The sequence below is a fragment of the Parasteatoda tepidariorum genome, chromosome 2 (assembly GCF_982258835.1).
Source record: "Parasteatoda tepidariorum strain Cologne lab strain chromosome 2, Ptep-v5.0, whole genome shotgun sequence".
Classification (NCBI taxonomy): Eukaryota; Metazoa; Arthropoda; class Arachnida; order Araneae; family Theridiidae; genus Parasteatoda; species Parasteatoda tepidariorum.
In genome coordinates, this window is record NC_141756.1 from 107,653,869 (window position 1) to 107,679,623 (window position 25,755).

Below are 25,755 nucleotides of genomic sequence, written 5' to 3' on the forward strand. Positions count from 1 at the left end.
ATATTTAGTTGTTTATATTAATAGTTTATATTAATTTCATTGAAAATAACTAAACTGAAAGAAAATAATTAAAATGACTTATATCAAAATAATGTAATTAATTTTATAAAAGATAATGCAATTGGAAAATAAATATATTTCTATTATTTATTATATTTACGGAAATAAATCATTGTAATATTGATTTAGTATTAAAGAAATGCATTTAAAAAAATCTGCAGGCTCTTTTTTTTAAATGATTAAAAACGAATCAAATTAAATATAAATATCTTATTTACGCCATTCAAAATAAATAATAATTGCAAAGCTTTCGAAAGGACTGGTAAGTAGAAACCACGAGAAAAAGAAATAAAAAGCTGTTGGCAACACCACACCTTCTGCTTGAACAAAGTAAGCTATAAGCTTATTGCACATATAAACATAAATATTTATTAACAAAGTAAGCTATAAGCTTATGATATACATAAACATAAAGTCTGACATACGTCCCAATGCCAATAAATGGCTACCACCTATTTTCTATTTCCTTGTTTGTCCATTATTTGAGGCGAAATGTATGCTTGTAATAAGAATGAAATGCAAACGTAAACTGTTCTTTAAAATTGTAATTTCCTGACTGTATATGATTAAACTTGCAAACTATGCAAGTTTTGAAAAAGTTTCAGATGATTTAAACTTAAAATTTACAAGTGCGCTTGTTTCAAGTAAAGAGAATTAATCATGATTTTTCTTAAAGTAAATTTTGACTAATGTTAAAATACTTAATAGATAAGTTCCTAAGATAGATTTAATCCTAAATTTTCGATGAAACGTATTTTGAATTGCTACTCTAGCCTATATATTATTTTTAGTATATTATGAGAGTTTTGTTAATTAATTGGTATTTCAAGAGAGTTTGTTTAATTTTCTTCTTTTAAATTTGTATAAAATTTTTATAATTAAGGTTTTCGTGTTGCACTCAAAAATGATGATTGTTAATTATTTAGTTTAATTTCTTATAAATATTTTAGCGTTTGATTTTAATTGTCTCTTTTAGCATTCCAACACAATGATTTACTCGAATATACTAAAATTTTAGTTTTATCATTTGGATAGCTTTGTTTAGAATTAAAAACTATTTTCTGCTATTTGGTTGCATAGGTTCTTTACAGAATCAATTCCATTAAAACAAGTTTAAACTCATACTTAATAATTTTTTTAGGTTATATGTGTAACCATGCGATTTTTAAAAAATATTGTGGTTGGTATGAAAATTAGTTGATGAAAACCATTTTCGTTTTTATAAAGAAAATAATCATCTAAAAAGTATGAATATGACATCTTTGAATTGTTTTGTACTTGTTAATTTTATTATATTTTCATGCTTCATGAGAAACTTTGAAATAATACATGCTTGAATTTAAAAAAAAAAAAAAAGAAAAGAGCTATTGTTTATGAAATGTTAATATTTGTGCTTATAACATGGGTTTAAAAATCAAATGACAATTCAATAATGTGCTGCGCACAATATTACAGTAATCAGTATCATGCTTATGTTTGGATACCATCACATAAATTTTTAAAAATATTTTTGGGACTGATTATTAAAAAGCAGATTGGAAAAAATAAAGGAATTTATATGTAGCTTACAGATTTTCTAAACTTGATTTATATTTTATTATCATTATTAGTATTTATGGGAATGTTAATTAAAATATTAATAGATTGTAAAATGTACATTCTTTTAGAATATTCAAAGGTTAAAATGTATTTTGTCCTAAAATTTCTGGAATATTACTTGGACCATATTAAAAATACTTAGCTCATAGGGATAATACATTTTTGTTGTAAATGCAAACTATGTTATGTTAAAAAAATTTTCTTAACTTTTGTTATTTTTCCAAAAAATATTAATGCCATTTTCGGAAATGCTATTTTGGAAATACTTTTATATATTTGGAAATGCTATTTTTCAAATATTGTTAGAAATAATTTAGTTTTTTTTAAAAAAAATTAATATAATTTAAGATGTTTTTTACTCATATTAAATTTGCCTTTGGATTTAACTCATTTTAACCAGCTTAAACTATTAATCTATTAATTACTAGCACACACGCACACAGATATATATTAAATTGGGCCTTTTGTAAAATGAATGTATTGCTATAGGCTACCATTGACTTTTATTATTTTCATTGAATTATATAATAAGTAATCCAGCCAAGAGGAAACTGATGGGGTTTCTGCTTCTTCAAGAAGAGCAAATAAAGAGAATAGTAGAGCAAAGTTACAATAGATTGTATACTTGACGTATACTTCTTTTTATTAAACATCTGTATTTTTATAATAATAAATAAGTAATTAATATTTCACTATTTTCTAATAATTTATTTATTTTGACCGACTGACAGCTCCACTTTTAAAATGTTATATTTTATTCTGCAGTCTTCTCTGCATAATAAAATTGTTTTCTTTATGTTATTAGATAGGGAAACATTTTCTCAGTTTTGCCCATTTGCAAAACCAACAATGAAAAACCTTTATAGTATATCTAATTTTAAATATAAAATTTTTAAGAAATCACATTTGCTTCAAAGATAACTATATCTTTGGAGAAAAGTATGGATAGCTTTTCTATAATTATAAGTTGGTATGGCTCAGTGGTTAAAGCACTGAGCTACCATTGTGAAAAAACTGAGGTTCAATCTCTAGCAGCAAAAGTAAAGGCAGCTTGTAGGTATTACTGACCATATTGCAACTATTATGTTGTTGGCTACAAAATTGGTAAATTGTAACCTTCTTGGCCTTATTAAGTCACAAACAACTCTTGAAGAAATTTTTTTAGGGGCTTTCTTTGTGTAAAAAATAGAATCTTTCTTAAAAAATTGTCATTATGTCACATATTTATTTCATTTTCTTTCAGCATTTAATAAACCTTTGAAACAAAAAACATGAAGGATCCAAAGAGCCATATTCAAGCTTTGGCCATGGTTGCCAGCAGTGTTACCGTTAATCCTCATATTCCAATTGGTCGTTATTTTAGATCTGGTTCTGAAATGCTGAAAATGGCAAAGATGTATCACGATGAAGGAGAACTAGAAAATTCTTTTATTCTCTAAACTAAATATACAACGTAAGTATAACTATTCGTTACATTTCTTTATTATTAAAAGTTCAAAACTTTATTTCTTTTGACTGTAGATTCTTGGAATTATATATGCATATTTATAGTTAAACTTATTTATTGTATGTAAATCCTATGTTTAATGTGGAATATTTTTAATAAATTGTAAGTTTAATGTTTAAAAAACCTTTAACTTTAAGGTTTTTCATCGCTAACTTGAATTTAAAAATTTTCAACGAATTTCTTGATAATTATTTATTTAAAGCTGTTTGAAGAAAGATAGACATCTAACTGTGGGAATTTCATTCATTTAAAATTATGCAGGGTGTGTAGGGTTTTTTAAAAGTGCTTAAAGGTGCTTATTTTTGATTTACATTATTTAAAAGCTACAAAAGGTGCTTTTTTTTATTCGGGGTTTGTGAAAAGTGCTTAATTTTCTATCTTTTAAAAAGAGGTTTCTCTTTCCTGTATCGATTGCCGTTCTAAATTACAAAAAATGCATGATTTATCACGATTTTCTCTGCAATATTTATCAGAAACTAGTTATTTTGTCATGATTATGTAAAGTTTTTGAAAATGTTTTTGAATTTTATTGATTTCATGTTTACAAATTAAGAACTTTAAACGAGAGAAAAAAGTAATTTTTTTTACTGCACCGATCCTAATTATGATTTTTTTTGTAAAGTGATTCAAAATATTTTTTGAGTGCTTAAAAAGTACTTAAAAGGTGCTAACTTTTTGTTGAAAAATATGGCTACCACCCTGTTATAAAATATCCCTTTTGCTCAATTTATTCAAAAAATCTATGTGTATAAGAATATGAGATTCTTCATATATCCTCTCATAAATCACACAACCACTTGAAATCACAGTGCTATTTTGTTTGGTAAGGCATTGCGAATGGTAATTTCAGTATTTAGAGAAAGTATTTCTAATATTCAAACCATCTTAGAGATTTTTTACTTTGTGTCTATTATCCATATGTTTACTCACCAAAGATATGTTCCGATCAAATGTTTGCAAAAACCGAGAGTAACAGGAAGAAATAATTCTATCAACAAGATTCTCATTTAAAGGCACTAAAGTTGTCAAAAAGTTGAAATTTTCTGAGTTTAATAAATGCTAGTAATAATATATTTTGTGTCACGTGTGTTATACATTCAACAATTACCTAGTAGAGGCAAGAAATTTAATCACAAAATAACTCACATGTTTTTTTCTCTCTTTAATATAAATGAAAAATAAAGGGAAGAGATTTTTTAATACTCTCTAATATTTATTTTTGATAGTTTTTGCCCAATCTTGTTTCACAAGAATTTTGATTCAATCAGCAAATTGCCTCATTCCTGATATTTTTGTTGTTGGCAAATTTTATTTAATATTTGTATATATGCATAGCTCAATTCGTAAAAATAGAGGTTCTTTTTATTGTTTTTTATTCACATTGAAGAAAATAATGCTTCAGTTATTTTGTGGTTGAACTTTTTATTTTCTAGACAAGTTTAAATACTGTGGTCCAAAAAAAAAAAAAAAAATTGTACAAAAGGTGGTACTAAATATATTTCTATATATTGTAATATCCTGCACAGTCAACAAGGAAAATTTTTTCTTAGTGACAGCAACAGTTACGCTTTAGTACATTATATTTAGTTTTCAAAATACCTGCCATGACTTATCAATTATTCAAACATATGTATTTAAGAATTTATGCTTTTTTATGGTTGCCAAAAGTCTTCCCGGTTTATCTATTTCCCCCTCCCCTGTAAAGTCTTTTACATCGAGTCATTGTAAAATCTTTTACATTTTAAAGCAGCTATGCTTTTTTTGGAATTGCATTTTAATGCAAATTTAAACAAAAGAAACTTTAAAGTCTTTGTTTTGTGAAATATTTCAGATGGACTAAGTTTTTAGTGATAATTTTCCCCAACTTTTTTGATGTAGGAGATTATAATCTTTTGTTATTGCCCATTATCATTATTGTCTTCCTGGTTTATTGATTTTCCCCACTCCCGTAAAATCTTTTTTATTGATTAGATATATATATATAAAAACTTATTGTTTTTCTTAATTTTCTTCGTGTTTTTCTGTTTTTATTTATTATGATATATATATATATATATATATATATATATATATATATATATATATATATATATATATATATATATATATATAATATATATATATATGTGCAGTAAAACTTCCGTTAAGTGGCCATTCTTGGGACCGAAAAAATTGTCCGTTTACGAGAGTTGTCCGTTTACGGGAAGAGTACCCTAATAACGAAGTTTAACGCAACAACGTAAATTGTTTTTAGAATATTTTCAAAGATGTAGAAATAAATAATCCACAATAACTATCTACAAGGATATTTATTTAAACTTTAAGAAAGATAAAAATATTTAAAAAAGTTTGATATAAATACATAATTTTAGATGTAAACTGCTGTTTGTAGAAAATGCAACACCATGAAGGAATCATCAGAATCAAATGAAATTCGCAGCAAATGTCAATTATAGGATATTATGCAAATTAATAAAGTTTCAGAGCCATCGCGCGTGCGTGGCGCGCGCAGCGCCCTCTGAATTGATGCTGAAAGCGTATAAATAAAGTGCTGTAGCGGGACGTTGAAAATAGTCTATGATTATTTGTTAGTGGCAAACGTTTAGTGAGACCTGAGTATGCCTCCACGACGGAAGAATAAGAAATTCAAGCAACTTACGGAGTTTGAACGAGGGAGGATAATCGGCCTTCGAGAAGGAGGATTTTCCTATCGCGCAATAGCAGCTCGTATGCAGCGGAACAGTTCCACAGTGATGCGAGTTTGGAAGCAGTGGACCGACGAGCACCGAACAACTCGAAAAACAGGCACTGGACGACAGAAGGTGACGTCAGAGCGCGATGATCGACACCTGCTCCGCATGGCGGTGAATGATCGCACAGCTTCCTCCAGGCAGCTGGCAGCACATTGGTCTACTGCTACAGGTGTACAATTGTCGGCTTCGTCAATTCGTCGTTGTCTGCTGCGCCGTGGATTGCGTGCAAGGGTGCCATTATACAGGATTCCCCTCACGGCGGAACATCGACGGCTGCGTCGGCAGTGGGCTCTTGAGCACAGAGACTGGCGAGCTGATTGGCACCAAGTTGTCTTTTCAGATGAATCACGCTTCAATTTGTGGACCCATGATGGCCGTGTTCGTGTTAGACGTTATGCCGGTCAACGCTGCCTTCCTGAGTGTATTATTGAACGACATAGTGGTCGAACACCCGGAGTTATGGTCTGGGGTGCGATTTCGTTTCATGGACGATCCAATTTGATACGAATTGAGGGTAATTTCAATAGCAACAGATACGTCCGTGAAGTGCTACAGCCCGAAGTCGTTCCTTTCCTTCAAGGCATCCCTGGAGCTATCTTTCAGCAGGATAATGCACGCCCACATGTTGCGCGGACTGTTAGAGACTTCTGTTCAGCACAACGCATGCAACTTCTTCCTTGGCCTGCTTATTCGCCGGATATGTCGCCTATTGAGCACGTGTGGGATATGGTTGGTCGGCGTCTCACTCGTGATCCGCGTCCTGCAGTTTCCAAAGACGAACTTTGGTTGCGCATACAAGCGATATGGAATTCTCTTCCTCAAGCAGATATTCAACATCTGTTTGACTCCATGCCACGTCGTATAGCAGCACTTATTGCAGCGCGTGGTGGCTGCACCAAATACTGATTTCGGACGCTTAATTTGTTTCTTTTGTTTTGAAAATTTCATCATTTATTTGTATCAGTACAAGTCGTTTCTGCATTAAATTTCATTTGATTCTGATGATTCTTTCATGGTGTTGCATTTTCTACAAACAGCAGTTTAGCAACAGATAAATAAATATAGTTTTTTTACTAGCATAGATACTCAAGTTAGACATATGATACCGAGTAGCTGCTTTCAGTTTTTAGTTGGTTTTAATTATTAGGTTCACATTCCCTTACACCTACCTATCATTTGATCAGGAACGTGGTTAATACCTTCTTGAAAGTAAACCTCCCAGGATTCAAAGAATAAAAAAGCAATGCATACCTGTAAGTCATGAGGACCTATGGAGTTAATTATTCACAATTTATCAGCTATCAAGTGTCTGAATAAATGTTTCATTTATATGAACACTTTTGTTCTCTTTTTTATCCCAGCTGTGTTAAATACAGTCTTCAAATTGATAAGAAAAATTAAAGAAATTTTCAATGGGGAAGAAGCATTGAGAGCATTTCAGATGTCATTTCAACTTGAGGGGTCTTATAATCTATGTGGTCCAGATGAAAAGATCGAAAGATGCCGCTGTCCGAATAATTTCAGGAAAGCAGTATCATTTTCTCTCCTTTCTTTACAAGGATAAGGCAAGGTGACAGAGGAGAAAGATTGATTGTTTAGTAGTGAAATAGCTTAACAATACTTTTAGTTATGGATAAGGCAAAAACTTTACATGCTTTAAAAATAATGAGAAGTCGCATTTTTTCCCTTGCAATTTAAAGCAGAAATAGTTTTTTTTTCTGATTTAGAAAATGTAGTGTTCGGTTTGAAGAGATAGAAAATAACGTTTCAAGGCCAAAATGACTGTCCACATACGGATATGGGAGTGTCCGCTTTGCGGAGAATGTACATAATGGTTTATTCATAGAAGATTCCCGGGGAATTACAAATATGTCTGTATTGAGAGGCGTCTGTTTTGCAGGAGTGTCCATAACTGGAGGTTTCACTCTATATATATATATACACACACATATATATCCAGAGATTCAAATTTAATCTTTTGTTATTGCCCCTTATCATCTTATTTGCAAATAAAAAAAAATGTGAAACAATTAAGAAACAAGAGGGCTTTTCAGTACTTTAAAGACAAGCACTTGAATGCATCAGGAGAATTTCATGTGTGTGATTAGTATCATTTTGTAGCATTTTGTGACTTAATTCAGTGAAGAATATTGTTTGACTTTCATTGTAACTTTCCAGGTAATAAAAGAAGAAAAACTTTTTAAAACCTACTTTTTTAAATAAGACTTTTGTAATTTAATGATGACAACCAGTTTCGCTATTCATTAATTTTCATGAATACATTTTTCATGAATTTTTATTGTCTTTTATGTTTGAATAGCCTATTCATTTTTCATTTTATTTGTCTATAAAATATAAAAACTATGTATATATTTATATTTTAATAAAATATATTTATTTTAACACAAAGGTTGTTTGTGGAGCAGATACCTAAGCATCCAGAATATCGGGCTTTAACTGACAAGGATAAATTTGAGACTACAAAGGTAAATTTATCTTATGTTGCATTTATTTTAAAAACCATTCCACTTAGAAACATTCCTTTTTTTTACCACTTAAAAATTAAAGTTTAGACAGGATATCATTTTGCAGATATTTTTATGAGATATAATTTATAAACCTGCATTCCCTGGAATAAAACAGCTGCTGATAAATTTCATTTAATTTAGTTGTTAGAAGTTTTACTATCGTTATTTTTTTTTTTTTAAAAAAAGAAGGTGCATGTTTGAGCTACTTTTCTTATTCCTTCATCTAAATTGAAGATTTTTAGCATTATTCATCAATATGTATATTAGCCTTATACGAAGTATATGTATTATACGAAGTATATCCATTAAAAAAATATTATCAAAATACATGTTTCTTTAACAAATAAGTTATTAAAAGTTCCGTTTTTTTTTGAATAAGTAAACTATCCAAAGATAATGTGAAATTATTGCTAAATCGTTTATTGCTAAATTGAAAATTTTAATAACTTTGGTATTTCGGTAAAATTTGCATTTTATCAGCAATTAGCATACAATATTGTATATAATTACTCTACAAATATTTAGATGATTATTGCTCACAATTATACAAATTACAGAATAACCATACTAATATTTCATGAATTCCAACTTTTTTACCTCTGAGGTTTTTTAAGAATTTTTAACCCAGCCAATTTAAATTAGATTATTGCCTTACAAGAAAAATCCCTTTACTCAACATAGGAGAAACTCTATTTCATTGCAAAACTTTTGCCATAACCACTTCTTGTAAATGTGATTTCTATAAAGTTTTACAAAAGAAATCTTGTTTGGGTGAAATTAGATTTTTAAAATTTGATGAATGCCTGTTTGAATCCTTGTTTGTGAAATGCTTGCTGTTTGAAAAATATTTAACCACAATGCTTTAATGAATTAAAAACTTGTAAAATAAACTATGAACATACACATTTTTTTTGTTGACAAAATGCAATAAGGCACGTTGCCTAGTGCATGAACCAATGATGCTATAATCTAAGTTTGTTCTTTTAAATAAAGGTATAATATAGAAAAGATTAAAAATCAGATCAATTTGTTTAGTTTTCCTTTTTTTGTAATAAAAATATTATGTTAATAATCTCTACATTATAATGCAATTCTATGAAGCACAATTCTCCATAGATCATATTGATTTTGCAGGTATAAACAATGAAAATCATATTGAAGAAATTTCTGATAGTGGTCATGAGCCATACTATTCACTGTCTGCAAGAAAAATTATTTGCTAAGTGTGATCACGATCTCTAAAGCAAATCAACATTGATACATTTTTGATGTTAATTCTAATGTTCTTGATTATATAATTTTAGTTTTTTTTCCATGCAAATATGAAATACTTAAGTGCACATGTTTTAAATAATTTGAATTAAACTAAAAATTCTTTAAAAACGTTCAAATGTTATATTTTCCAGATATATGTAGCAATAGTTAATTGTTTAGCTTAATGTTGATACATGAAATGATCTAGTTAGCAACAAAATTCTGTATGATGTAAAGCCTCGTGTTCCAAGGTTTGCATTATAAAGGCAGTCTAATGCATCTTCAAATGTACTGTTTAAATTGGTTTAGAGTTCAAACTGCACCATATTCCATCGTTCTTTGGAATTAATATTTATGTTTCAGATAAATCGTTGTTCATTTAATTTAGGGGTGTACAACCTTTTTGAGTGAAGGGCAACTTGCACAGCAGGTTGGCTAATGAAGGGCCGCACATGTATTTAGACATGTTAATGACAAATGTAGTAATATTTATTTAAACATTAGCATTCCATTTTTTTATCAATAAACTTAGTAATATCAATAACGTAGTATAATGACTCATTCAAAAATAAAAAAACTTATACTTTTTTTTTACAAAAAAACCCTACTATTTTTATCATATGAACAATAGATTTATCAAAATAAATAAACATTGAAAAAAAGAAATGTTTTTTTTTATCATATCATGCAATACGAAAATTTATTTTAGAATTAAATCTAATAAATAAAAAAAAAACTGCAATGCCCACAGAATGAAAGTAGGAAAAAGTTTAGTCATAATTAAGTAATATAAATTCAAATTAAATATTTTAATTAAAGAAAATTTATAGGTTTTAAACAAAAGCCTAAAATAAAAACAAAACTGTGATAGTTCAAAATAAAATTCAATGCTTATTTTGTAATGTACTTTATTATTTTGTTTTATTAATTATTAGATTTTTTTATATTGTAAGCATTTTCCTTTTTTTTTTTATCGAGAAAGATCACTTAAGCAGCAAAAAATTGAAATCTAAACTACAAACAGTGAGCAGTTTAAAAACTCACGTTTTCTGCCATTTTATGAATTTCTCAAGTTGCAATAACATTGCATTTAAATTAGGGAGGAATGTAACGAGTATTTGGCCCTTCTGTGAAAAATTCAGTTGGTTGAATGATCAGTCAAATATTCGGCAGAATTTTTTTAGAAATGTATTTTTCTAAGTTTTTTTCTATCTTTGAATTTTTATAGATATTACTTTTTTTAAAAAAAAAATAAATTATAATCAGACAAGTCAAGTTTGTCATTTTTTCGATACTTTGAGAATTGAGAAGGATTTTTTTTTTCTTCCATTTTTTGCTGTTTTTATTATAACACAGCATTTTATCAGAAGGTCTCATACTATTAATTTATTATCACTCTTTTCCTGTACTGTAATATAAATAACCAGTAACATAGAAAAGTGTGATTTTCAGTATTAAAGTTTTGTTTCAGGAACTAAGAAAAATTTGTTTTTTCTGTTTTTCTTTTTTTAGGCATTTTCATTATGACTCAGCATTTTTTTTAAAAATAAAGTTACTAGTAAAATTTATTTTATAGCAATATTTTTTCCTCTAAAATTAAGGCAATGAGAAAATTTTAAATTGAGATTTTCGGCATAAGATTTTCATTTAAAAAATTAAGAACGTTTTTTCTATCTTTTTATTTTCTTTAAATAAAAAAAACAAACTTTTTTTAGACGTTTTCATTATAACGCAGTAATTTTTAATAGCATTTCTGTTGACTTAATTCTTTTTTCTTGACTTTTTCTGGTAAATGAAAAACTGAGATGTTCAGCTTTAAAAAAAATTATCAAAAATTAAGATTGATTTTTATGTTCTCTGTTTCGTTTTTCAACATTTTCAAAAACGTTCTTGATTGGCCTTATTTTTTAGTGTTAATTTATGAATCCGTTTTTCCAGGAAATATTATTCTGAGCATTGAAATTTTAGTTTCAGTGTTGCTATGCTGCTTAAAGATTTTGCTATTTGACCCCAAGTGTACGGCATTCAGTCGATTTTTTCTACGTTAGGAAATAAAAACGAGGGAAAAATAACTAGGATTTACGATAAAATTGTACCGAAATACCGTATCAAAAAGTGATTATTTAATTGCGCGATTAACAATCACGTGTCGTAATAACATCATGGTTAAATAAAGGGATCGTCAAAATTATGTGGAAAAGTATAGAAATAATTGTGAAAAAATATATTTATGCTGAACTCAGCACGAATAAAGCGTGTCAAATGCATGATTTAAAATTTGCATGTCGTAATAGAATAATTGGAATTTTTTATAATACGTTGGAACGCATAGCAATAACTGCCAAAAAAAATTGTTGAAAGAAAAGAAAGGATTGCAAAAAAAGATAAAAAATCACTTAGATTTAAGATGAAATCGTGACAAATAAAGTGCACAAAAAGCGATTATTTAAATTTGCGATCTGAAACTCGCGTCGTAATAAAAATACGGGATTTTCAAAATCATGTAGAAAAGCGGAAATAACTGTTTTTAGAAAAATCATTTATATTTACGATAAAATCGACTTAAAGAAAACGCGTTAAACATACATTTGTACATTTACTAAATCTGTTAAAATTGATTGTGTCAAAACGTGATGACTTAAAAGTGCGATTAAAAATTGCCATTTTTTAAATTTTTTTATTGTGTTTAGAAGCTCTCGCGGGCCGCACTTCAGTAGTCGAAGGGCTGTATTTGGCCCGCGGGCGTGTATGCACCTTTTTGGCCAAATCAATGGACAAATTATTTAATTGAACACTAGCTATTTTTTCATGAAATTTGTTATATGTTTTTTTATTTACTGAACTTTCAACTCTTTTGCATCATGAAGACATAGGCTTAATCTTAAAGGGAATAATTACTCATTTTCAAAAATTCGAAATGAATAAAATTTGTAAAAAATATACATCACAGTGTTAATAAATTTTTTTTCACTGAAATGGTGTTCGTACGCAAACTTGACCGGAAATGAGTTAAAGCAATCAGATAATAGAACCTGAACATGCATAAATCGCAAAATTTTACATTGAAATCATTTTTTTTAGATTGAATTCAGCTTTAGTTACTTTTTTTCTGTAGTGAAGCTAATCTTTAAGGTAGATATAAAAAATTAACGAAAATTTTTTTTTTGATGTATTGAATATGACAACCAATTTTTAAATCAAAATATATTTTTAGAAATATAAAGAGATGTTTTCAAAATTAAAGGAGCGTGAAGTATGATTAGAAAATGTTAAAGATAAGCAAATAATGCTTAAAAAATTTAAGTTTTTCCCCCAGAAATTTAAATTTTAGTTAAAACACCCCTTTTGACTTTCTCTTAGACCAATTGTTAGTGTTTGTAAACTTAAGAGTTAAAAGAAAAGTGATACTTGACTTCGGTGATCTGCTGGGAGCCATGTCTTAATGATCAGTCCACTGCGTGACACTCTTCAAAGGTATTTCCCTCTTCAAAGAAAAGATAAATTACAATTTAATTACAAAAAGGAATATTTTTTAAGTATTACATTTTTATTATTAAAAATAAAAAGTAATAATTTATGTCATTTTCTTTAATCTTCTACGTTCTTTAGCTTTTGCTCAGAGAAGTTTCGCTACTATTTTCCATACCACCTTTTCCATACCACGCTGTCAAAAAGCACGTGAACCCAACTAGCATAATGGAAACTATGAGACACCCTCTGCAAAAGGTCCAAACTGTGATGGCATGTCTGAAAAACCTTTAATGCATATTTTCTCTCCCTTTCTTAGTGCTTCTCTATAAGCGAGTGTTTTGTTTTAGCCCTTCCCTCAAGAAATAATCATTTACCCTGGTTATGCTTCACATCTCTCCATTCGCGAATTTACCCTAAACAGTGAGAATGCCCCTTGAGGTTAAACTACTTCACTGATCATATATTTTAAGATTAAAGAACTCATGTAACAGAAATAGAAGGTCAGAAACGTAATACTCAATACTCAAAACAAACAGAATAAAAATTAGGCAGAAAATTTAAAGTTTTGTTTGTTTAAATAAGCTTCGAGAAATGAGATTAAAATTTTCTAATTTTGAAAGACTATGAAGAATGGACCTCATTGAAGAGATCCTTATCTTAGGAATTCCTTTAAAGAGCATTAAGCATATGAATTATCTTTAAAGAACATTAAGAACATGTTTACTTTTGATGAAGCTATATGCTTGGTTAATTTTATTTCCACCCACTAAATGTTTAAATTAGTCATGGAACTAATTTAAATGTTTAGTGGTATGCCATGCTTATTGTATTTTCTACTACAAATTACATTTTTAAATTTTAATCGCAAATTGCATTGTAGTAATTTTTATAATGAAAAACTGTGAAGTATTAATACTCAAACAAACTCTTTGATTCTATGCTATGTAAGTTTTATAATTCTTTATAAAACTTTAATAATGCAAATATAGTTATTTAAAAAAAGAAATGTTAAAAAAATTTAACTTTCTGTTATATAAAAAATTGTAATTTGTTTAAAGTCAAATATGTTTATGTACGGATGGATTGCTAAACAATTCTATTTGGCTATTTTTAGTATCAGCCATTTAATTTAATTTGTTTTGGTTTTATTCAATTTTTTTTATGTCCTGGAAAAAATAAGTTTTTTCCTGTAAATATTCCTAACTAATATAAAACCAAAATTTCTTGATAATCGTGAATAAATTATTTTTTACTATATTTCCATTTTTCTCCAGAAGGACTCTCTTTCAGCTTGCCCTTTGATTTTTGAACCCACACATTGTATGGTGAAAGTTTTTTTTTTGTTTTGGTAAATTCTTGTAATATACCCTTAACAATTGAAACCATTAGTTTTGTCACACCTTGTATATTACTAGCAGCTATGTAATTGATTAACTTGTTCGCAGTCACAAATTCCTGCAACAAAAGTTTATTCAGCTAACTTCATTTTGGTTGTAAGAGCCAAATTTTTTATTTTTTTTTAAAAATAAAACCTAGTTTTGTTTGTGGATATGAATAATCAAAGTTTATTATTTTTGTGAAATATGACTAATTTATATGCCAATAATACTTGCTTCTGTAATGATGCTACTTAAATTAAACATAGGTTGTTTATTTTTTTTAAAATTTCTTTAAAAAAATGTGTGTTATTGAGGTATGTTTCACCTTTTTATGGGATTGACAGATTTGACCCTGACACTTCAATGATCTCAACAGAGAATTAAACTACCACTAATAATTTTATTTGTTTAACTGCAATAGCTTAGCAATTTTTGGGCATTTAATTTCTAAAAAAAAACTGGCAAATTCACCATATAAATTCAAAATAAGTTTCAATCATTTTACTTACCTAACATATGTAAAAGACATATATTACCAGCAGTAAGTTCTTTGCAAACACGTTTTTTAAGCAACTCTCACAAGTAAAAACGTCAGATTATGTAAACAAGGTATTTCTGAGAGTTTAAATAACTTCAGCTTATACTTTTCTCAAAAAAAAAAAAAAGAAAGGAAAAAGCTCAAAATCATTTTTGAAAATTGTACCCTTACTGATAATACTAATGATCATAAAAAATAAAAGTAAGGAATTTTAAGGAGTAACACAATAGACTTCTTTATACAATCTTCCAAGTTTTGTATAAAGGGCTTACAGATATAATAATTTAAAATTTTTGATATTTTCAAAACAGTTATTGTTTAAGAAGTATGTCGATGAATTAAAAATGTTGTGAAAAAGAAAACAAATTTTAAAAAACTAGCTATGTTTATTAGAACTCCTTAGACTGCACCAAAACTATTGCTGTTCAGAAATGAGATTTATCTATTTACATCATGATAACATCATATACAGGCTTGAGTTTTGTATTTTGAAATAAAAAAGTTAATTTTTGCAGTAAATCATCTTTATAGGAAAAACAACAATTTGTTTAGTTTCTATGGACTTTTCTCCTTTCTTTTCTTAACATTCTAGTTGAAAACAATTAAATTACTAAAATCAACTCTTGAAAATAAAATATTTCTAACATTTATGTACAGTGTTTATGTTTTGTAAATATATTTGATTTTAACGTATCTTTCTCATGGTCAACGGAAAAGAAAAAGATCCTAAATACTTTTTATATTTTCTTTTTAATATAGTATGCTAAGAAACACAATATTTGTTCAATATATCTCTACAAATAGTTCACAGCCAGTGGCTCACAAAATTTTTTTTTTCTTTCTCCAATGCCCACCTGTGTTAACATTTTTGTCAATTCAGGCATTTACCGGGCAGATTAGTTGGTCTCTCTTTCAGGGGCACCATATTAGGTGAGCCAACGTTTGGCACACAAACATTTATTTCACGTTTTTCAATAAATATATTTATAATTTTTAAAATTAATGTTTATTTTACTTTAACTATTTACCTATATTTTTAATATTTCAATTCAAACTAATTTTTTATGTGTTTAAATTAGTATATTTTTATAATGAATTCTAAAAACTTTGAACATTTTTTTTAAAAGTTTTGAAATATTTTTCATAAAACTTTTTTTTAACTTTTTAGTACTTGTTTGTTATTTCTTAATGTGATCTATTATTTCACTTCATTTTTAATATATAACTGTGTTTGTGTCAGTTTTCCCCCCTTTAATATTATGAAATGAAAAAAAGGTATTGTAATTTTCTTTTATTATACATATTTGCCTCAAATTTTGCACTTTTAATTTGTCTCATACGTCTTTCAGACATATAATGAAAAACTAAAATTCAAATACTAGTTTTAATAAAGATTTTTCTATAATATTTTAATTTAGTGAGATCCTTGCTGCACAGAGATTTTATGTTAGGTTCCAATTTGGTTAGCTTCAGTCTCAAGCATCCCCGTTGTGTTATATCCAGATGATTTCTTTTTTTAACCGTAAATCATTTACAGCACTAAATCCAAATTTAGCTAGATATGAAGATGGAAACGGTAGCAATGGTTTCTTGCACATTTGGTTGATTTCGGGTATTTGATTTCTGTTTCCTTACAAAGCCATGCCATCACTCCCTTTATATTAAATAAAGTTTTGACTGACTCATCATTTTGCATTCCTGCGAGTTCTTCTTGATACTGCATATTTGATATATCACACAAATCCACTAACTTTGGCAGCATCATCCATGTTGGAAAATCAATTTGTTTTAAATCAGAGAATCTTTCTTTTAAATCAGCCGATAGAATTTTCAGATGCTTGACAATAACAAGTAAAGCGGTATTATTTACTTCACATTTTTGGAGCCAATGAAACTGTTCAAAGTTTTTGCTGTTAATATATATCTGACATAACTCAATAAGGGTAATGAGACCAACTATCTTCGCTTTTGCATCAACAAGAGTTTTATTTATTCCTTGAAGTTGCTTATTTAATATAATTAGTTTTTCAAAGATATCGGCTGAATAACTCATAAATGCTCTATCATCGACTGTTAACAGATACTTCATTTTAGGTTTGTCGCTTAAAAAATCACTAAGAATATCAAACAGTTCCATAAATTTTTTCGAGCAGTTCCCTTTAGAGAGCCATCTTACTTCAGTGTGAAGTAAAAGTCTCACATGGTCTGCATTTTGTTCCTCACAAAATAGCTTGAAGAGAAGTTCTCATTTGGCTTTAATATCATTGATGCACTTTATTACTGAATGTAGTACTTCATTTAGAACAGGCAAGATGTTTCTAGCTACCAAGTTTTCCCTATGAATAACACAATGCACGAGAATCATTTCTGGATTCTCATCTTTCATCAATTTTAAGCAGCCATTTTTCTTGGGAGCACCATCTGCAGCACAAGATATTATGTATTTATTGGTATATTATTGACATCTATTTACTTTTTAGCTTATTATATATATCGTTGGAGGTAATGGTGCTTTCTAATATTTTACAAAACAACATTTCTTCAGCAGAATGCCCTTTATCAATATATCTTACGTAAGTCATCAATACTGCCACACTGTCTATCAAAGTTGATTCATCCATTTGCACTGAGAATTTTCTTCTTTTCATCTTTTCAACATGTTGTTTTTCAATATCTTCACTCATTTCGCGTATTCTTCTGCTAACAGTATTGTTACTGAGTACTTAGTACTTGGCATAACTTTTACAGCTTTATCATCTTTTTCAAGAACCGTCTTAAGTGAAGCTGATATTGACGGTTTTTTAAAATTCTCTCATGTCGTATGATTTTTTCCAGATTTAGCGATGAATAAAAAATAGTAAAAGGGTTAAACTCGTGTAGAGTCCATTTTCCAAATGCCCCCCTTAACAATCAAATTGCCCCCCAGTGGGGCGTGGGCCCCACGTTGGGGAACACTGCTCTAGACCCTATTCTGTTCTTCTTTATCAAACAGACTTAGGAAAATTTTTCGACTGTGAAGGCAAACCTGAGAAGGCTGCGTTTTCAGAAAAGGTTTCATGAAACGTTTTTAAAATTGCTTAATTGATCATTCAGTCTGTTTTAAACAATAGATTTATTTAATTGTAATTTTCAGCGGGTTGTGCAAAAAAAGTTGAATGAGTTTAATTTAAAGATTGTGCCAATTTATTTAATTAACCTCATTACACTAAACCATTAAAAAAAAAAAATTCGTAACACTTCACACAAAGTTGGATTGTTTTTTTTTTTTTACTTTAAGGTTGATTAATACTTTTAATCATTAAATTGTTACATTAATAACTGTGTTAATAATTTGCCAATTTGTTCAAAGTTAAAAATTGCAGTGCAGGCCAATTTTTATTCAAAAAAATAAAAATGAAAGAAGTTAATTTTAAAGTGTGTTCATCAATAATTTCTGCAGGAAGTTGTAACTAACTTTCTAGAAAATATTTATGAATATCTTTTCAAAATATTATGTTCTAATTTAAACTTTGTCTTATAGTATTTGTTGCAATGATACTTTTTTATGCTAATATGCTTTATTTTGATACTACATCAATATTCTCAAATCAACTAATATTGCACCTTTGTATGGGAAAATTTGTTCACCAGATTAATAATTTTTCAAAGTGTTCTTTTTGTGCTTTCTTCATTGTCTTTATGCTAATTTATTCTTTTACTGGATTGTTATTAAATTGTAATAATGAATTGTTTACAGACTTATTCTGAAGCTTTGTGTGATATTTGGAACAATATGTTTTAACTAAATGAAAGAAGAAAAGAAAACAGCATAATTATTCATTCTAATCCAGTTATCTAAGGTATCAATTCCTTTATTATTTTAAATATTATGAAGGAAGGGTGGTGTAAGACTCGATAGTGGGGTGAAAGTGGGTACCTTGATTGTGTCAAAATTAATTTTGTTTTTAAGTGGGCAAACTCTGAATTGCACTTTAGTAGTCTTAAAGATCCACCTATCATATTGTTGTTGATTAATTCAATGCATCTGTGTAAATAAGTTATGTCAACTTTAATGTTCTTTTGTTTTTTGAATGTCATGGGTACCAGAGCAAAGTTTATTGCTTCTTCCAAGAACAAAAACTTTATTTTCATAATTTGTGTAGTTTTTGAAGACTCTTTATGCAAAATTGTAGTTTATGTTTTGATATAAAATATTCCCTGCAATTTTCTCTTTAAAAAATGCTATATTTTTCGTAAGGAATTTCGGTCAGGACCCCAGATGTTTTGTGCCCCGAGACAATTGTTCCTCTCCCCCTCCCTTGAGTACAGTCTTGACTACATCACATGTAAATTGCTTGCATAATTTCCCTAAATTACATTATAAAATGGAAATATCTGCTACTTTTTCATTGAAATTCTCCTATTTCTAAATTTCCCATTCCATCTAAATTCCCGAGTGATTTGATTTTTGCTAGAAAAAAATCGTTTATAACATAAGTTGTACATGTGTGACTTTTCAGGAGTGTTGTCTTGTACAAAACAAAACAATTAATATCTGACAGTTTCTATGTTGAGCAATTCAGCTCCAACACCCTTTGAATCATAGCTAACCAATCTTTCCCCACTCTTCCTTATGTATGGGAATGAAAAACTATGATATTGAACTAAATTTATGTATTATTTTTTTAATTACCCTTTTTTTAATAAACTTTTATAATAAGCAATTTAATAATATCTCATTACCATGTATATTTTTTTCCATAAAATTATAATTCTCTATTTAGGTTGTGCAAAAAATTTTGTGGATAAATTTACAAGTTAGGTTATAGTCATTGAAAAGTTACATCACAAAATCACTTATGTATGATCTTTTATGATGACTACTTTTTGTCATTCTGATAGCACTATAATCTGGTCACTATAAAACAAAGATGGCAAAGCTACGACACTGGTGCCACTAGGCGTACAGATGTAATGGTGGCACACAACAAGTGTACTATAAATTGCTTTATTTGCTTACATTTACTGCAAAACATTTTTTAAAAAAAAACCCCTTTAAGACTGGCAACAGCAAAGGTAGATTCAGAAACGAGTGTGAGCATTGGTACCATTGTGTGCAAAAGTTAATATGCATTTATTTTATGATCTTTTGTCTGTTCTAACTAGAATTCTTAAAGTTTATGTCTGGATGGGCTTTAAAAAATTGAGCTGAGTTAATATTCCCTGAGCAAGTTGTTACAGGAAGTAGAATCTCAATAGGACAAACTTTTTATGTTGCAGACAAATTCTTCTCAAATTTGAGGAACTTTTAGATGAAATTTAATTTTTCATATAAAAAAAAGAATTTACTTAATTTATGGGTTCAATTTAACTGTGTAATTTCACGCTTTTTTAACATTTGCAGCACTATCAACTGATTTAACTTAAGAATTGCAAAGAAAAGTTTAAATTGAAAATATATAGTTTGAAATCGTAAGATCCTTGAAGTGCAAATTAGATATATTAGGGGTGCTACGCCTGCGCCCACGGCCGGATTATCCTATAGGCACACTAGGCACGTGCCTAGGGCCTACGAAATTCAGGGGCCTACGAAAAACTTGGGAGAAAAAAATTTATTGACCAAAATAATTTAGGTTTAAAAACAAGTGTATTTTGCACAAAATTATGAAGATACAAATAAAAATATAATATTTTTCGGTAATAAATTATTTTGCAGAATCTTATGATCTAATATATTACTTTTTTGCGATTTTTGGATTCAACGAAATCTTGTATTATGATGTCGAATTCCAAACTACGCAAAATGTCGTATTCAATAGACATAAGTGCGAGAGATGCCAAACGATCTTGATTCATTGTTGAACGCAAATAATTTTTTATAAATTTTAATCTGGAGAAAGATCTTTCTCCTTCTGCATTTGATCCAAGAATCGACAAATATATTCTTAATGCAATGTGAACGTTAGGAAAAGTATTCAGAAGTTTATCTTTAATTTGAGCCTTCAACATTTCTTGTGCAGATTTATGCTCATACAAATTTGAAAATAGTAAAAATTCATCTACAAAGTTTTCCTCTAAATCGGAAGAGTAAATTTTCACCAAAAAATGGTATTATCGATATCAACTGCAATATCGGCAGTATGTCGGTATTGCAGATAAAGTTGGATAAACAAATTCGTAAATTAAAACCCATATTAATAAAAATGTTTAAAAAAAAATATGCAAGAAAATTTTAGCGGGGAAAGAGGGGAGGAATGGGGGGGGGCAAAAACGGCTATGCCTAGGGCCTACGAAAGGTATAATCCGGCTCTGTGCCTAGGGCCTACGAAAGGTATAATCCGGCCCTGCCTGCGCCATTTGCGACAAACTGAGACAAAACGGCATAACTGTGCCATTTTGCGACAAACTGAGACAAAACGGCATAACTGTGCCATTTTGCGACATTCAGCTCAGTTTCTGCCAAACCTGCGTCATTCTGAGACAAAACGTTCAAAATTTGACAAACCTGAATTCTGTTTCAAATATTAATCCGCATCGCCGTGAGTCATTGGAGAGCATTTTGCCGTTCACGCCTCCTAAATACGTAATTTAAATGTCAGAAATTCCGTTTGGCAAATCAGCTATTGGAATGCATATAGAATATGCGTTTCGTGTCTGCAATTGGATTATGTACAGCAGTGAGTAGCAATCAGTATCGTATGCACGTGATCTTGTAAAAAAAGAGGGTATTCTTCCCTTATACTATTGGTTATTATCTTGCTTTTTTTTTCTTAGGGAACTGTACAGTGCACATAATTATTCAGGGATGAAAGACTTTCGCGAAAAGCGGAAATCCGCTTTTTTCTCCCAATTTTTAAAATTTCCGACCATGTTCCCAAAACTAGACTTTTTAGGGAGTCCAATTAGAGAAACCCAAGCCGCCGGAACGATAGTCGGATTTTCGCGACTTCCGCTATAGAGTGGAAAGGAGTCTAAGCGTTTAGACTCCTAGCGTTAGAAACGAACCCCGATATTTGATTTTTTTTGTTTGGCTGATTTTTGGAATTTTAAATATTAGGAACTGCGCTGGAATATGCTAAAATCGCTATTTTTAATCAGACGATTTTAATATCAATCATAGATTTTCGTATTTAACTGATTTAAAACTTACGTGTTGCGATTTTTTTAAGCTATTTAAAAATCGTACTAGCAATTCCTATTCACTCAATTTAAAAATTGAATATTGCAATCTGTATTCTCGCGAGTTTAAAATCCAACGTCGCGATTCGTATTCACGCATTTTTAAATCCAATATTGCGATTTGTTATCACGCAGTTGTAATATCAGATCTCGTTTTTCGTATTTGTACGCTATCTAAAAATTACTCATTGCAATTCGTATTCACGTGATCTAAAAATTTTGCATCGTGATTCTCATTCACATGATTTAAAAATTCAATATCTCTATTTGTATTTTCGCGTTTTTAAAATCCAATATTGTGATTCATATTCATGCGATTTTAAAACCCAATATCGCAATTCATATTCACGCGATTTTAAAATCCAGTATCACGATTCTAGAAAGAAGTAGAAATAAGTTTTTTCTTGAATTAGTTACTGTGAAGATATGATATATTTTTCTACAGTTGTTGCACTTAAACAATTACTAAGTGAGTTCATAATTACATTTTATGATTGTATATTTAGCTATATAAATTAAAAGAACATGGTCATCTAACTGATCTTGTGAATGCAATAACGTACAATGTACTAGTCAATGCCAATTAACTAAAAAGTTTACTTTTATACTTAATAAAGGATGCAAGTCATTTTAGAAAGAAAAGTATATTTATGTGTGTCTTTTTAAATTGCTTATAATAGTTTTTATATATTTCTGTTTTGTTATAAAAATGTATATATGCTAATTTTTGGCTATTAAGTGCTCCCTAAAATTTTCTTGAAAAATTCCTACCTAAAATATTTCAAAATTTCACTGCACCTCCTGAATTCTATCAAAGAGTGTTTTTTTGTGTTATTTGCATTTTCTTAAACTCTCATTATTTAATTACTGAATTTCTCTTTTAATTATTGAAATCTGTAGACCTTCCATTGTAACTGAATAGTTATATATTTTGAGATGAAATTTGAGCTCAAAATAAAATGGGTATTTTCCCTTTTGAATTTCTGAAACTAAATAGATATTTCTTTTTAGAAAGTTAACACCATTATATTTTAAAAAATAAGAAAGTTAAAATTTACTTTGTAAAATTCTGGAACAGATACTATTCATTGGCATAAATGATAAATGCAATATATATGAAAACAACAGAGTCCATAAAACAATTTTGTGGACTCTTATAATCAATCATATGCTGGTTTTTTAAAATCCTAGCAATAGTGAATGTATGTATAATTGTAGTACTCCTAGTATGCTATTAATGGTTTTATGGATCCTGAAAATTATCTTTATATTGTTATCAAACTGATCAATAATCATTTTAGCTGAGATAAACTGAGTGAAAAAAATAATTTTAGCTGAGAAAAACTGAGCCAAAAAGAGATTTTAACTGAGACGAAATGCAATTTCTGGTGAGACAATTTGATATTTTGCGAGTAGCACCCCTGATATATATTCTATATATAAATATTCTTGATGTATATAAGAGAAATTGAAACAAAGAACTTTAAATATTTCTTTTTGCTTAAAAGACATTTGGAATAGAATTGACAACCAGTTACGCCGATTTATCTTCCAAAGGCAGAAAAATATTTTTAAGAGCTGTTTGGATTTATTACAAAATTCAGATGAAATATTATCAATGCTATTTTCTTCATTTTGAAAATTTTAGAAAACATAACAGTTTTGCTTTGAGATCTCACTTTGCTGTAATGAAAGATCATAAAATGTCACTTTTTTGAGTGGTTTGATATTTCGGAAAGGAAACTGATAGAATTTTAAGAAAATTTTATATAGGTGATTAACTACACAATCTTGGTGAAGTATTAGAAGAATTTGAGAGCACTGATTTGAAAAATTGAACTAAAAAATCAGGTATTTTAATCCTTGGAAAATTGAATATTTTAATACTTGTTTTTAATGTCATATTATTTATTTGTTTATAATGTAATATAAATGCATTTTGAAATGTAATAAGTGCATTAAGAAGGTATCTTAAATTGAAAAAGATTTTTTTTAGAAAATGAAAAATAAAAAATAAAGGCAGATTAAAATAATATTTTGAGTTGCATTGATGCATTTAATTTTCCATGCTATAAAACAATTAAATGCAAATATTATGCAAAATTAAAATCTTTTAACATTAGCTAACTATTTTTGTTCGCTTACAACAGTGAGTGCCTTCTCCAGTACAGTTTTAAAATCTTATTATTAAATTGAAATATTTTCAAAATTTTTTTATTCAACTTATATCTGATACAAGTTAATCCCTAATCAGCAAATACAGTGATAAAACATAATTCGATAGTTTAATATCGCAGCAAGTGTTTAAAATGAGTTTTAAAGCGAAATACAATATGTGGTACACTTAAAAATAACAAACCAAAACCATAGTTTCATTGACACACTGATAAAAAAAAAGACTCACTATCCTTGTTATTTATAGCTTAATTATGAAATATGTTTTTCATGGACCACTTTTGAAATGACCTTAACTCTAGTGAAAAGATTTGTTGAGATTTAAAAACATTTAAGTTTTAGAAAAAACTCCTTAACCATTCATTTTATGAATTTTGTCATGAAAATTTCTTATTTGAAATTTTGATTAAAGGCTTTAAAATAAAGAATATTTGCAGAAAATCTTTATTATTATTTAATAACAAATGTATGGTATATTGCACATTTACAACATCATGAGTATGCTAAGCATGTTCTGTTGAATTCAATTTAGTTCTTATTCTTTGTGCAACCCACATTTATCACATTTAAAATGCATGCTGCCTTTACAGCTAAATGGCTGGACATTTGAACACAATTTCTAAATAGCAGAAACAGTCAGTCTGTCTTTCAGGTTATGGAAACGGATTTTACACACTCTCTGTAATTCCTTATTGAGACCCGAAGGCCATCTGTTGGACATTAGATGAACATTTTCAAATTCAAGAGAATTGATTCAAATATGATACACAATGAACAAAATAATTGTTTCATTTATATTCATAGGTATTGAAATCAGTGTTATAAATTTACATAAAATGATGGGTTAAAATGCTTTAAAATATAATTAAAATAAGTTGTGGTAGGATGTAATTGCTTTATAACTAATAGATAAGAAGTCAAGTGTCTACTGATAGGGACAACTTTTTATTTTATCTTACATCAAAGAGGCTGCAATTTATTGTTAATTAACTGTTGATTAGTCAAGATCTTAAACTACTTCCTTCTATTCTATTGAAAGTAGAATTTCTTAAAGTTCTTGAATTATCATTGATAAAAGTAATGTAAATCTAGAGGGTCAGACTCAGTAGCCACTTCAACATTCCAACATTCTTCAATTAATTAGACATGAAAAAATTATTTGTAGATATTTTGTAAATTGTAGGTTTGATGAAAAAATCCTTCCATCGCAAATGTTGAAGGGATTGATTCACTTTGACAAGAAGAACTGTTAGACCAATTACCATGGATTTTCCATAACATAATTTTACCTCTTACTATGAACTAATTTTTATCTCTCCAGCAATTTTTTTAC

General features: G+C 28.7%; 1 protein-coding gene across 11 annotated transcripts in view; it reads left to right on the plus strand.

Annotated features, from left to right (window-relative positions):
- Window positions 1-469: 469 nt before the first annotated feature.
- The window catches only part of LOC147815993 (WD repeat-containing protein 81-like), a 48,712-nt gene continuing 23,426 nt past the window's right edge, over window positions 470-25,755 (plus strand). For 7 of the 11 annotated variants that reach the window (XR_015431499.1, XR_015431496.1, XR_015431495.1 and 4 more), the window contains exons 1-4: window positions 470-704; window positions 2,903-3,112; window positions 8,330-8,405; window positions 18,826-18,928. The gene's annotated coding sequence lies outside the window, so the exon portion shown is untranslated. Of the gene's footprint in view, window positions 705-1,107; window positions 1,306-2,902; window positions 3,113-8,329; window positions 8,406-18,825; window positions 18,929-22,511; window positions 24,099-25,755 lie in introns of those variants that run through there. The other 4 variants (XR_015431497.1, XR_015431498.1, XM_087157970.1 and 1 more) reach the window with 4 other exon arrangements.